Here is a 15,829-nt window from a genome sequence, read left to right as displayed (position 1 = left end):
TGCAAGAAGTTAATAGTGCCTATTAGGCTGAGCATAACTAAATTCTGGTAATAGAAAGTGAGTCTAGAAATAGTCACGTATGTTGCTACTAACAAGTCCTCTGCTACTAACTGTACCTCTAGTTAATGAGTCTGTCTTTTCAGTTCTACTTCACTGGTACTATTTTCATATTGGGTAGTATGTTAAAAAGAATTTGATTCTAATTTTTCAGTAGATGAGAGTGTTTTCATGCTAAATCCTGTCCAGCACAGTTTGCAAAATACTCCTAAAGCCAGCCTGTCAGGGCAGATTCTTTCATAGCAGTTGTTTGGTGCAGTAAGCAGTGTACAAAAGGAATTACTTGTATCCATATAGAATTTCAGTGGGAATGAGAGGGCAGTTGAACTAGACAGCCTGTAAGCATTCACTCTCTTTTGCTTTGTTCTCTTTTGCTTTTTTCCTGGGGATTCTACACAAGGATGAAAGCTGCCTCTATTACAGTCAGTAGTAAAATTCCTGTTGGCTCTGTGGAAACCAAAGGTTCTCCTCATTCCTGCAAACTGCATCACATATAGTTCTCGGTATGGTAACCTCATCTTTGGAAACCACTTTGGGTCCTACTAGTCATTAATGGGATTCTCACCCTATAGCCTATGTTGTTCTGAGAGTACAGGGCTCTTCCCAGGTCCTACATGCACTAATAATACCCTGTGAGAGAGGTTAGCAGCAATAGTCATGGACAGTAAGTCCAGACTTGGATATGTGCTTCCCGTTCCACTTGAATTCAACCATTAAATCTGAACTTCCAGTTCAAATTAAATATGTCATGACCAATGTCAAATATATGGACAACTTCAGAGTGGAATAACCCAAAGCAATCTGCTCTGATCGTATCATGCCTTAAGTCTCAGACTAAATCCAGGGGGAATTTAATAAAATAGCTCAGTCAAGCATTGATCTTTTCCTGATGTGTTTTTTTTTCTTTCCAATGGCCGTCTTACACACATTGCCTCCACTCCCCTCTTGCAAAACAACACTGTATCATACAGGAATAACCTGGAATATTTCAGTACAGCAACTATTGTACCTTTTCTATTGACCTTCTCCAGTCCAATCTCACATCTGATGATAGTGTTCTATTTTGACAGTATTAAATCATTTTGTTTCTTTCTCTCTCTGCAAGGTGCTGCTCTCCTGTTATATTTGTTACCTAAAGTGTGTAAAGTATTGTAAAATAGGGTGACAGTGATACAGGAAAAACAGCATGGTGTTGCATTGTGGTCCAGAGCATCCTGTTAGAGGATCTGTTTTACAGCACCATTTGCCCATCCCCGACATTGTGCTCCAAGCCAAACCCAGCACAGGCCCATCAGAAAATCCAGTGAGTGTTACTTGAGGTGGTGTTGAGGTGTCCCACTGGAGATGAGGGACTGGGAGTGCATCACTTGCCAGCTCTTGGGGTTAGCAAACAGGGGACGAGGGAATAGCCTTGGGATGAAAGTTCTATGGATGCCCAAGGACTTGGCAGCCCTGTCTAAGAATAACAGGGTTTAGATTGCCTTTAGGGTATAATCATAGAATATTTTGGGTGGGAAGGGACCTTAAAGATCATCTAGATCCAATGCCCCTCTCATGTGAAGGGACATCTTCCACTAGACCAAGTTGCTCAATAGCAAATACTAATACTAGTAGATTATTGTAAGATATAGTATATTATCCAGTAGAATATAACGTACACCAGACTTTAAACTCATTTATTCTAATTTTACTCCTCAACCTATAACATTTAATATAGAATCCAATAGTGTAATCAACATTGATAGGTCAAAAATCACAGTCAATTTCATCATCACAATATCAGAGGAATATTATCGTTGCTGCTGTAGTGCATGAGTTGTCCTTTTTGCTGCTTCCTTCCCCATTATTTTGTCTGGGAAAAAGCAGTTTCTGTATGATGTTAAGGGAGCACATCAAAGTATTGTTACTTCTGGATTAAGTAGACATTCCCGGTGAGAACAGTGTGGTTGTGAAGCAGGAGAACAGACCTGGTTTTAGGGCTGTGGGATAGTTGGCTGACAGTGAAGGTCTTTACGGGAAACCCACTGTGGAGACAGTGGCAAAAACATGCTCTACTGAATTGATGGTTGGCAAGCATAACATTTACATAAAGTCCAGAAAAGAGAACGTTGCATTATACAACTTTGCTTTAAAAAATGAGTCCTTGGGTAAGATCCCTCTGATTTGAAACCCGTCCAGGATTTGGAAGAGTTTCAAATAAAATTAAAAGAAAAACAAAGCTCAGACTCCTGAGATTGCTGAGCTCCATACTGAAGAGTGAGTGTGAGGGTATGTTTTGTCTCTAAAGAAAATAGCACAGCCTATAGCAGTCAAGATAGTTTATAAGCATGAACATAACTTTGAATAGCCCTAGCTCCAGTTTACCATGACCTCTGCAACTCAGCTCTGAATAAAAGCTAAAAAAATATTCCCTTAATACCAGTTATGCACTAGGAAAGATACTTAAACTCAGCAGATTTGAAAATCACAGGCATGTCTTGTTTCTCATGATGATGCTGATTGACCTTTTCATTTTATTTTATTAATTATGAAATAGAGGTCTTTACAGGAATCTAAGAAAATAGCTCTCCTTTCCCCAAAGATGCAATGCATGCACACATCAGGAAACACAGGCAGATAGAATATAAGGAACCTTTTATTCAAAGCCTGAAAGCTTTCCTTTGTTTCGTTTCTCTTGAAGTTTTAACTCAAGCATGTTCCTTCCTCCTTCCCTTGCTGTGAAGTGGTTAATGCACAATCTGATTTCTTATTTCCACAAAGGCGAAACGTGACTGCTCTTTCTCTACACACTGGCCCTTTCACACAGCTCTCCTCACCATCTAAAAGTCTTACTGATCAGCCAGCACAGGCTTCCCTTTGTCCTGCCATATTATCAGGTATGGGCAGCACTGTTAGGAAGTGCTACCAGCGGAAGGGAATGATCACTTTGGAGTATGTATGGATTGTGCACCACTGGCCGTGCCCTGGCTTCCTGCCTGGTCCTGTTCCACCTCCGCTGTCATCATGCCTCAGCCATGTGTTTTCTTTTCCCTACACTCATCCCATTGAGTGGGCTTTGTACTCTAAACATCCCAGCATTGATGCCTTTTTTGCCTGTGCTGAGCCATTTGGCTGTTGCTTTGCTTTATTTGCAGCACAGTAGATTTCAAAACCTGAAGATTAATTGCAGTTGAGCACTCCAGTGTGTTCATCTGCTCTCCTCTCCACGTACTGACCTGACATCCTCAGGTCCACCTCTGAAATATGTGGGATGACCTGCCAGATCAACCTGTCAACCAACACATGCTGTGGACCAGGATTCTCCTTGGTCCATAAGCTCCTGGATGGGGTGCCATGAGTCCCCATGCCAATAAAGTTACTCCCAAGGCTGGCCTACTGCAGTGACACTGCTGTTGGAGTATCACTCCAAAGCTTCTCAGCCACCAGCCATGTGCATTAAGCTGGTACTACTGTGAACCATCAGCAAGGTCAGGAAAGTCTCCATGAGGCAGGAGCTCTGTGCATGCAGGAGCTAAGTGCCCAGCGTTCACTTTGATTCTCTGTGGGATTTTAATGCTTCTGCAAAGCAGGGTTCTTCAAGTCTCCTTGGAAGCTGTGGGCAGAAATTCAACCCACCTGGCAGAAGGCTCCACATTGTCGTTATTTCTGTTCTAGCACTGGATAAGGAGATAAGATGTTGGATAAGCCAAGGCCAATTGTACCATGGAGAAACGGAGACATCCACACTCTCTTTGCTAGCTCTGTACTATTATATTAAAATGGGGGATATTTCTGCAGTGGTACAATGTGCACCCTCATGTGCATGGCTGTATGAGAGTGAAATGTTTTACCATTATTGTGTATGTTTAAAATGCTGGGGAGATGTAGAAGTCCTGCAGAATTATCTGTTCTACTGAATGATTTTTTTTTCTGGCTGTTGGATGTCTTTCTGTGCTAACTCATGTCCTGCATTAGTAATAGCAGCAATCTTCAGAAGCCTCTTCAGAAGCACTGAGAATTAACTAGAGGGAAGATAGAAGGAACTCAATGTTTTCTGTGTTTAAAAACACTGAAGACTCTCAAAACCATTCCATTAGCTGAGAATGTCACTCATCAGCGGGTGAACCAGGAAGAGGACAGGACAGATATTGCCTAACACATTGAGAAAAGGGTTGCTTTACTGAGGACCCCAGTAAAAGGAGCTAAAGCACCAGAGTGTCAAGGAGATTCTGTTCTTTTTGAGTGCCTGAACTTAATGGGCTTTTCTGACTGAGCTGTGTAGTACAGAAACCAGCACGGCACTTCCTGTGTTTGCTCCTGCACTTGTCTGGGACTGTTCATGCCATAAATCATTCACAACTTTACCAAGGTGATTCTTACACAGTCAGTCTATATCTTTAACACAAAGTCAAGGAGGGAGAAAAAATAAAAGCACATATATACCATTTTCCTGAACCAGCTTTTCTATCTCAATAAGCAAATCATGATATACAAGTCCATGTCAGAGCCAGTTAGAAATACCAGGAGTATATTTAGTTCACATACCAGAAAGTCCAAAGTTTCTTGTTCTTTCCCCAGCATACTATTTTGTTGATTTCTTTTGTCCACCAACTTCCTTCCTCCTTCCTTCTGGTCTCTGTTTTACCAGGTTGGATGGGATTTTGAGCATCCTGGTCTACTGGAAGGTGCCCTTGCCCATGGCAAGGGGTTGGAACTGGATGAGTTTAAGTTCTTTTCCAATCAAAATCATTCTGTGATTCTATAGTTTTATGATCTTCTGCTGCTGGTTGGTGGCTCTGGGCTGCCACCCCCAGTATCCCTCCATGGACACTGCCAAAGCCTCACAATGGGTAAACTGGTCTTTAGAGCAGCAGTTGCCAAGTCAGTCACTCTTACTGTTCATACTCTACTGTAGCCTGGCAAAAATGCACAGAATGCCATGTTTGCTATGAGTCTTCTTCAAAATCATCTGCTCAGCTGTGCTGTGTGTACTGTGAACAGCGTTTCTGTTCCCAGATGTGCAATATCTCTTTCTATCTACCTATCCATCTATCAGTGGTTTACTGCTTTCCAAAGATGCTTCTGGGTATTTTTTTCATATATTTATCTGTACATACACACACACACATTGTTTAAAATTCTCTTTTTTCCAAATAACATTTTTCTTAAATGATTTAAAAAATAAATTTAGGACCTCTTCTCTTTTTCAAAAGACTTGGCTCCATTTTACATGTGCTGTCAACTCAATACAGTTGAAAAGAGTCCTAACATTAACTTCCATAGTCTTTGGATCAAGTGAAATAGCAGTGCACTTTCTGATTAGATATAACATTGGATGATGTGTTGTCCTGTTTGCAAACTGAATTTCAAACAGGATTGAAACATATTAAAATGTATGATGTTCAGTCTGAAGTATAAAACTACATAATATACCAACAGTAGTGAATTATTTAAGAAACTAGATTAAGGGTGGCAAGTGGGACGTGTGTCACCAAGAAATGAAGGAGAACGGGGTATTCTTGGAAAATCACCCAAAAAAGAACTTAGTAAGAGATTCCCAAATTTAGCATTTGAAGACAAGCATGTCTTGAGCTGAGTTCAGAAAAAGGTCTTAGTTGCAAATGTTTTCAACATTTTTGCATGAAACTGAAATTCAGCCAAACCAGATTCCTCAGATTTGGGGAAAAAGAAAGGTTTCCTTCCAAGTCTGGGAGAAACAGGCCAAGTTTTAACCTGACAGGAATGTTTTTGCCAAAGTTATGAAATCTGAAGTGAAAGTAATGGTGCTGTATCTGGCATTTATAAAGCAGCTGTATTCCAAAAGTTCCTAAAGCACATTACATATAGCAGGCTGGATTTCCCAGTCCTTAGTCATACGCATTCCCATTATAGCATACAGAATTCGAGAGTTTAAGCCTGAAGATTCCATATAGGAGCACACAGGTTGGATCCCTTTCCATGTCTCTTGTGTAGGAACTCAATAGCAGTAGACTGGGACCTTGTCTTTGCTGGAGATTCAGTCTATAAGGAGTGAGGAGTGCAAATGCCAGCCATCAAAATCCAGCTGGAGAGGAGTGCTGCCCATCAGTGAACCAGCTTTGGTCCAGAACTGAGCTGTGGGCTTTGATAGCAAAAGCTCTTCCACTGGATCATGGATGCCAAAAGCAGGGTTTGCCACCAGCTCCATAGTTTTTAGTGCTGGCTGATGCCCTGCTAGCACAAGTGAGTTCCTCCATCTCTTGTTGACAGAGCTTTTGCTTAGTCCTGAGCTGCCAAGATATTTGTATTACATATTTGTCTTCTGCGTTTTTACCTGAACTCAATGCTTAAAGCCTTCACTATCACATTACTTTTTCCAAGACTTCTCTTGGCTTTAAAATAATTCAGTTTTCTGCATGAATGCCTCCCCTAATTCTATGCATATATATATTTCCCATAGATGGCACTGGAATTTCATGTTTTGTTTGTCATGTTTTTGCCTAGGTTTTCACTGTTGTGGGGATAGGGGTGGTTTCCCCAATATTTAATTAATAGGTTTTGACTTTTAGTTGGTTTTTGTTTTCAGTTCCCCCCCCCTCCCCCAAGGAATCTTGCAGAGTTCTCAATGCAAGAAAAATTTAAAAAATAAAGAAAAAAAGTGTGTTTTCCTCCTAGTCTCTCACAGATTTACTTATAGCTAACATACTTGGTCCAAGAAATTGCTTTTGCCATTGTATATAAAGAAATGAGTAGACGAGAGGAACATTTTAAAGGTGACTGTCTATCCACGACCACTGTGAAATGCAGAGGGGAGATGTGCACAGTATGCATGGTGCCTGATCTCATCCTCTCCTGTTTTTTTAGGTTCGCTTCTTACTATTGACTAAGGGTAGAGCAGGGCAAGGCGATTCCCTGTATCCCCATTAAACTGAGAATATTCACTTAACTAATAAGATTTTAATTACCCAAGTCTGAATTTCATATTAAACTCTAATCTGATACATTACCAGCCTAAATTAATGTCAAAAGGTGTCTGTATAGAGACTTTCACTCATTTAATGATGGTTAGTTTGGGGCCTAAACAAATTATTTGCAAAAATCTCCAGATCACTGTAGAAGTGGTATTTCCAATGCTAATAGACTTTTGATTTCCAATTAGTCCGCTACTCACTGCAAAGGGTAGAGTTGCTTTGATCAGTCACCGATTTACTGCAAGCTTTTAAACAAAAGGGTGTTGGGATGATGTATCCTTGGAGCATCTTTGTAGTATGTCAACATGAATGTTGACATAGAAAGTCGTTTATTAGCACTGTGGTTAGGGTGGGACATGTAAAATGCTTGGTTTTTTCCCTTTTTATGTTCTAAAGAAAACTCCTGAAGAAGCATAAAATGATCTTTTTGTCATACCCATAATGTGCAACTGCTCTTCTTGAAACTCTTTTCTTCAGAAATCCACTCTATGTATTCTTATGCTTAAAAATGCTGATTCACATTTTTTATCTTTATTAATTGTTTATTCTTTGGTTTTGTTTAGACTCCTCAGCCATGCTAGAGAAACCAAATCAAACACTTTAAATGTTATTTTATTGACTAAAATGAACCTTTCAATAGTATAAAACCCCTGAAGTCTCTTAGCACCTTGTAACCACAGGTCAGTACAGAATTAACTACAAAGTCCTGAGAAAGGGTTAAGGCTTGCTGGCAGTTTAGCCATATTAGAACAATTACAGTGATTCATTGTCTATGTCTAATGGCATAATCTGATTGTAAAGACAGCAGAGTGGGCGTTGGAAAATATACAGCAGCCCACTATAGTCAGTGTGAGGCATAACAGGAAATGATTGTGGGTGTTAACCATGTCACAAATGGTTGGATTAAATGCTGACTCCACAGCTGAAAAGCCAAATAAAGATATGGGAAAGCAGCCGTATATGTTTCAATAACAATTAGGAGACTATCTAATACTGTTTTTAGCAACAGAAAAGAAAGTTGCAATGAAAAACCTACCGCAGGTGATTCTACTTAAAACTGCATTTACTATCTTTCTAATGTGTTAAACAATGAGTAAAATTGTTCTGAATAATTTGCTTTGATTCGTTCAGAAAGCAAGGTATTTTATATTGAAATAAATAGGAAATATAACTCCTGATTATGATATTGTCATTAAGGTACTTATTTTCAATTAAGAATTTTTATTAGCTCTCATCAAGTTGAGTAATGAAAGTGCTGTAAAATATACTTCCTTTCCCACCCTGCCCGCTCCCTCCTGGCCTTTCTGTGAAGGCCTCACCTTTCTGCAATGGCAACAGAAGGAAGGGAAGGAGGGAAAAGGAAATAAAAGGAAAGAAGGAAAAAGAAAAGAGTAAATATAAGAAGGTAAATAAAGGCAGAAGAAAAAAAAGTAAATAGAAGAAGAAAAGAAGGTAGAAGTGAAGAGAGGAAATTAAAAAGAAAAAAAAAGGGTAAAGAAGGGAGAAAAAAATTAATGAGAAGAAGAAAAAGAAAGGAAAAGAAGGGGGAAGAAAGGGGTGGGGGGGAGTGGGGGGAGATATTAAATTTTCCAGTGTCTTGAGGTTGTTTTCCTTCTGCCCCATCCATCGGTTGGGTTTCAGCCATGAGGTTTCAGCCTGCGGTGCCAGGTCCTGGGTGAGCGCTTGCCAGGTTCTTTCTTGCTTCTCTTTTCCTTTCCCAAGGGGAAGGGCTGGCCCCAGTACTCACATTTTGCTGAGGTCCCCATGCTCCGGCTGTGGACCTTCATGGATGGTGCATCGGGGCCGTGGCTGTCTTTCAAACCCCCCTGCAGGGGCAGACATCCCACTCCCTGAGAAGCAAAAGGTCTGGGTTTAGACTGGAAATTCCAATAATTTAGGAAAAGTAGGCACGTTCACTAACTTTTTTAACAGTTTTGGCCTCTTGGAGGAGCTAATGCAAAGCAAACACTTTTTTTTTTTTTTTTTTTTTTTCTTTTTTAGGCAAAGGCTTTAAAATCACAATAAACCCATTTTGATTGTAAATATATTTTCAGCTACGTTTTATCAAATAATCTTACCCAAAAAATCTGGTTTATGAAGTTATGATGATTTAAATTGTTCTTTCTTCCTCTCTCTATCGCTCCCTCTCCTTTTTCACACATATTCTCTGGAGGATGCAAATATAAGCCTCTAGCTATACAAGTCAGTGCTCCAGGTTTATCCCAGAGACTAAGCAGTATTTCACAAAATACCTTTATTATTTTCTGGGGTTCCTCTGCATTGTGTGAAACCTCCAAGGTTATTTGAGATCAGGCGTGTGAGGAAAGCGGACACGTTTGAGGCTAGGGCTGGGAAATTTTTCAGGAGCTGTTGCTGTATACATTAAAAATGTAAATTTGCATTTTTCTGGGGCTTGGATTACACTTTTAGTGACTTTTGCGTCTCACTAATCTGAAAGGTATCAGCAATCAAGTGATGAATGTGAAGGCAGCCAGAGCTGTATGGAATTCTGTGTCTTGTCACTTTACAAACACCTTTAGTCTCAAAAAACATGAGGTGTTTATATTTCATATGTAAGGGTTTGATTCTATACTATTGGCCTTATTGAAAGGGAAATTGGTGAGTTCAGCTGGAGGAGAGTAACACCCTCAAGAAGAGTGTTGATTTAACCATTTTTTTTGGTGAGATAACATAATACCATTGTTAGATATCTATTTATTTTCCCCCTGATGAAATCTGAATATTCACTCCTTAGGGTAAGCGTTTAGCTAACGCAATGTAAATGGCTTGTAGTGATGAGGTAAAGAAAGGAAGATCAAAAGGCAAGCAGGAAAGGCTGATGGATGCCCCAACATCCCTTGCAGAGCCCTGCATCCTTAAAACAATATTTCACCACTGTCCAAACACAGCTTCCTATGGAGGTCAGCTGCCAGTCTATTAAAAACCAAAGAGAACCCAGCCACGCCAGCTAAAACCTAACTGGATTATCTTTATTGCTTGCAAACATGAATAGTATGTATTTCCTGTGTATCTATCTATGTCAGGGCTGAATATCCCAGTGCAAAATAGAGCATGGCTGAGGGTATGGGTACAAGACACAGCCTGGTGATAACCAGCACAAAGAAGGAGCCTGATGAAACCACTTCTGTAGTTTTGCAGAATTACTTGTGGCCATGGGACTGTGCTTGTCCCCGGGACGTGACACAGCCCCACACACACTTCCTTGAAGAACTAACACACTTTTATTGCAGGAAGAATAAAACAGGATTTCACAGTCACTTGTCTTTGCAGTAACCAGCTTCTCACTTCCCCCAGCACTCCCCGGGGGTTCATGGCTACTTCAGGTGCACTCCTCTGTTTATGGCCCTGCAGCAGTATCAGTTTTCCCCGAGTCCCCTAATTCAGGCTGCTGGGATGGTTTTGCTCAGTGGATGGTGACTGAAGATGGCTTTGTGATTAGGCTAATTAGCTCATTTATGTTTTGCCCCTTTCCATGCTGCATGTTGGATCAGATTGGGCATGTAAGGCTCGGTAGAGTGTACCCATGGCATGAGCCCTGCACTGGGACACAGACATGAGTGTCCTTCACTGCTGAAAGTGGCTTCTTCCTTACTCTGCTTCCCATTGCCACCCAAATAAGTGACTAAACGGGCAGGGTTTGTTGCCTTTTTGTGGTTTGGTTCCTAAAATTCTCTTCTGTATAAAGGTGAGGCCATCAATCCGCAAAATCATTTCTCCCTTCTTAATACAGCAGTAAAAAGACAGAAGGTGCATCACAGCAAGTGACCAAAACCCAAAGGGCAGAGTGGTGTTTGACACTTATGCACCTTTTCAGGAAAGATCCTGCTGGGATAGGAGTTTGTCATCACCAAAACTAGCAAGACTGATGCTTTTCCCTTATCTAATATGTAAAATTAAATAAGAACTAATTTAACCTAGATGCTCCTGTTCAGGTTTGCAACGCCCTTGCACAAAAGGTGAATGCAGTTTGATGTTTTATTTAGCCCAAGTGCAACATGGAGGTGGCTTCACAGCAAAGTTTGCCGTGTTCAGAGGATTAACCATTTATAACAGCTTTAAAGTTCCCAGTGGACGTAGGACTATTTTTCAGGTGGGAAGAGCTGACAAGCATGGGTTTAGCTGAGAAAGCCTGGCTTCTTCTTTCTAAAGGAGAGCTTCTGTGTGGGTTTCTTGCTAACACTGAGTCTGTGGCTGTGGTCTAATGTAGCTCTGCCATCAGCAGTAATGGATCTCTCCCAGAGGTGGGAATCACCTGAGCAGAAAATTGGCAGAAATTGATTTCAGAACCCCACAAAAATATTTTATCATTGAAACCAGTTGTGCAAATTATGCCCAAAGTTTGGGTTTCCTCCGTGGCTCTGTTTATAACACTGTGGGATACTTTTATTGTCTTAAATTGTCCAAATGCCAGCAAATGGCATTAAAAATGGGGCGCGTTCGAGGTGCACCTCTTAATTGTTGCTCATACAATGGAATGAGTCTGTGTTTTGTAAATGAGCGTGGGTACCCCTTGTGTGATTTACTATATACCTACAGTAAATTTTCTTGCGGGGGATTTTACAGTGCCTTGTTGAATCGTGAATGTTAACTCAAACCTTCCTACAGCCGAGGCAAATAGAAGCCAGATCTGCAGAGAGGAAATAACAAGGAGTTTTTGTTAATGTGTATTCCTGCTCGTAGTAAGAGAACAGTAATTCTGCCCTAATGAAAATTAAATTTACTACCTTTTGTTTGTAGTGGTACCTTTAAAAAAGCCCAAACCCGCACACCCTTGTTAATCACCGTGAACAGCTCTCCTCAACCATCAGAATGACAAAAGAGCCCTAAAATGCTCTGGCCGGGTTCCAGGTGAGGTTTTGTTGCGTTGTTTCTTGAGGACTTTCTGAAGAAAATTCACATAACATGCTTTTTTTTCTATGGGAAGCATGTTTTTCCATGATTCATAAACCCACTTTTATCCAGTCCATGAAAGGACCTCTCTCCATTATGTAGACCAGAGCTGACACATTTATGTGCAAAATTGCTGGAGCATTTACACCACTATTCATCAAGGCAGTGTCTGTGCTCCAGGAATATTACAATCACCTGGCACAATCAGTTTAACACACATGCACAAATTCTTGGAAGACTGTGTTATTATAACACATAACAAAACATAACAACCACTGCACTACTGGGCCGCGTACATAAAAAGTTGTTGTTTTTTCTTAATCATACATACTAATATAAATTAACAAATGCCATTGTACTATTGATGGAATGTTGAATAATGAGAGATCTGTGTAAAACTGAGATTATCTGTTAGTTCAGGAATTGCTAATGGGAAATACTTTTTTCATCCCCAAACCAGCCAGCTGGAAGTTGCGCCTACCTGACTGGTTTTACGTAGCCCATGCAAGATGAATACTCATTTTTCTCTTTTTGGTTATGAAATATTTAATCACCATCCCCTATTATTACCCTCCCCTGGTCACAGGTGATGCTTTCTGGATAGGCTTCCCAGTCAGTCTGCTCTTCGGGGACTGGGTTTATGGATGCAGCGTGTGTTCCCACCTCATCCTGCAATTCACAGGCAGATTCAAGGCGCTGCCCTAACATTGAGAGTGGGAAAAGTGTTGAAGAGGAGGGTCTCCCATCCTTTGCTGCTGTCACACCCCGTTGTGACCTCTGGAAACAGCACACGTGGTCTTCTGCTGAGGACAGAAGGTTATTTATTACTCAAGGGGAGCTGAAAGAGCTTGCCAAGGAAATGCTGGCCCTCTTCCTAACTCAGAGACAGCGCCTAAACACCTAAAATGTGAGCTGTAGCACATACTAAAGCTCTTTCAGAGGACTGGACTCTCAGTGCAGCTCCCACTGCCTCAATCCCAGCTCTGTTTCAGACCCAAATAACACAGATGTTAGCTCTCACTCAAACCAGTATTCCCTCTGCCCTGAGAGCTGGGGCCACCCTGCCCCATCACTGGGATGTGGCATACCCAGCCAAGCCAAGAACCACAGGGGTGCTCTCTGGGCTTGCCCAGGTCTGTCCTAGGACATGCTGCATCCATCATCCACTCCAGCAGGTGGGGGCAAGGAGATGCATGTCCAGCCACAGGTTCTCCAGGTGATTGTAAACCAATAAGGATTTATTCAGCAGCCTTGGGATGGCCAGCACCCCACTGACAGGTGACATTACACCCCACAGAATACAGCTTTGCCATCCCCAGGCAGGATGGAGTTGGGTTCTATAAAGGTAGGGGAAGGAGGTATTTAGCTTTCAACACTGCTGTGGCTGTCAGGTGAGAAAAACATTTGTTTTCATGAGGATTTTCACTGACTGTACTAGGGAAGAATTTAAAAAATTGCCTAAATAAGTATTTACATGATACTGTAACCCAGAATGGTTTCAAAGGAGCCTTTATGATCTGTCAGGTCAATAATCTGCATTTTTAAAAGTCCCTGAATACATATTTGCATGATCTGTATTTCAAAAGCTCTAGTAAATATGTATTTGCACAATAGACCATAACAATCTCTTTTAAGCCATCGTGGTCTATATATAGTGTTAATCCTCATATATTCTGAAGGAGTTTTATTTTCCAAAATAGCTTTTATTAATAAGATGTTCAGATGCTGCAGTTCTGAGGGCCATAGAAGGATGTAATCAAAAGGGATGAGGATGGCTTTTCATGCAATTAAAACCTGATTTAAAAGTTGGGCCAACAGTGTAAGCAAGCAATTGGTTTTACGCTCGCTTTTACCCATGGAGTTTTTACATGAACCTTTGCAGATCATATTCTCCCTTCTGCCCCATTGCAGGTAGGCCACATCCTCCTGAATAACTCCCTCTGCCAGGCAGTTGTCAATCTTTCCCATGGAAATCTTTCTGTTGTAGTGGGAGAAATGGGGCAGGTAAAAGCTTAGAGCCAGGGATCTAAAGCATGTACCAGAACAATAGGTCTGTGGACCCAAGTGTCTACACCGGGGTCTGGTTGGATCAAGTTCAGGTTGCTGTTTCTGTGTTAGGCTGGAAAGAAAGACTGGACATACCCTTTGCCAAAGGTATGGTTGGGTGTGAGATGCTTGTATCTGATGTTGACCTCTGGCTATATTGCTTCAAGATCTCCTCTGCAATGTGCTGGGTCTGACCCTGGGTGGTCTGGTACTTGCGTCCTTGGGTCATGGCCAAATACAATGAGCACATTAGAAAATGAACACATTCTAAGGCACTCAAACTGACAGAGGGGAGATTTAGATTAGATATTAGGAAAATTTCTCCCCTGTGAGGGTGCTGAGGCGCTGGCACAGGGTGCCCAGAGATGCTGTGGCTGCCCCATCCCTTGCACTGCTCAAAGCCAGGTTGGACACAGGGGATTGGAGGAACCTGCTCTAGTGGAAGGTGTCCCTGCCCATGGCAGGGGTTGGAACTGGGTGGGCTTTAAGATCCCCTCCAACCCAAACCATTCCAGGATTCTATGATTCTGTGTTTATCAGTTATCCTCAGAAGCTCCAAACACGTTTCTTCATCTCCACCACAGCTGGCTTTGCAAGATGCTATGTGGCATGCTCTAGTGCAGTTTTACTCCACTTCTTCTGGCCAGGCATAAATAGCAAGTTCATAGCTTTTAGTCACAGCTGGAAATGGGCATCAGAGGTGGAAATGGGAGTTGAGATTTTCTGGGAGAAAACTACGTAGGTTAAAGGTAGGCATTCTTCACTCCAGTTAACTTTGCTATTGATGCATAAGAGCATTTTAAACGTGGAGCCTGTTTTGGTTTTGTTGTAAAATTGAATGTTATTAAAATTTAGGATCTTGGCTCTATATAACTACAGAGAGTTTTCTATCACTGTGTCCAGGAATCAATTTTCACTTTCAAAACACTGTACATGCTAACTTATGTACAATTATGTTATCAGGCACAGAGCAGAGGTGAAGGTTGCTTTATCACTGTAAGAATACTGTTGTGAGAGTACCAGTATCCTGACTGTAGCTGCATTTCTTTAACCACCTGATGCTGAATTTAACCTGCCTTCTGATACAATTAGAAATTATTTGATGTACAAAATTACAGTGTGTTTGACGACTTTATTTCTCTGCTGTGAGCAGATATTCCATTTCACAAGTACTTGTATTATTTGTGCATCTTTTATACATGGCGCATAGAATCAACTTATCTTAGTGGAATAACTTCAATCTGAGCTCTTCAGTCCCAGCAGTCTGCAGACCACAACTTTTGGTTCAGATGTGGGAGGGCAAAACCTGAATAAATAAAGCTAAATAAATCCTCTGTCCTCAGGTCTTGGCCACCCTGCCTCTTCTTCAGCCATGTACCCCATGCAGTCAAGAGATTTCACTGCTGCGTCTCCTCCTTCTCTCTTGGGCATATGGTACAGGTAAGAGAAGGAGCCTGCACATATTGTTTCTGTTTGTGGAGGAAGTACACCCTGCACTTTCCTTGGACATAAATTCCAAAATGGTATGTCATTAATCAGGTGCAGAATCTGGAAAAATCATACAGAGACTTTGTGTCTCGTATTAAAAGCAGCAACTTACGGCTGGTTAGTTTGTTTATTGAAAGTGTTTTATTAACACCGCACCTTGCAGCATGTGAAGAATAGGACAAAATGAGATTATTTCTCCATCCACTTCCAGCTCAGGTTTTCTGCATAAGCAATTTGGATCATGAACTGTAAAAATACATGTGTCGGTGCCACAGCCTACATGGAGCATAAGTCTCTCAGATCATGGGGAATGGTAAAAGAGAGTACTAGGTATTTTCAGACTTAAAAGGGTTCCTCACATAAATCTGAGTCAAAGATTAAACTCAAGCTTCACAAAG

The 15,829-nt window shown here is 41.2% G+C and overlaps 1 long non-coding RNA gene across 1 annotated transcript in view; it reads left to right on the top strand.

The window, feature by feature from the left end:
- LOC130598847 (uncharacterized) overlaps positions 1 to 15,829 on the top strand; it is a 63,656-nt gene that overhangs the window by 28,929 nt on the left and 18,898 nt on the right. The window contains exon 2 of the long non-coding RNA XR_008972099.1: positions 15,287 to 15,383. This is a non-coding gene — a long non-coding RNA (uncharacterized LOC130598847). The remainder of the gene's footprint in view (positions 1 to 15,286; positions 15,384 to 15,829) is intronic.

The sequence above is a fragment of the Pezoporus wallicus genome, unplaced genomic scaffold (genome assembly GCF_028554395.1).
Source record: "Pezoporus wallicus isolate ANWC-B61680 ecotype Strahan unplaced genomic scaffold, APGP_CSIRO_Pwel_v1 contig_13954, whole genome shotgun sequence".
NCBI lineage: Eukaryota > Metazoa > Chordata > Aves > Psittaciformes > Psittacidae > Pezoporus > Pezoporus wallicus.
The sequence above is the reverse complement of the archived record's forward strand: the minus strand, read 5'-3'. Positions and strand labels throughout refer to the sequence as shown.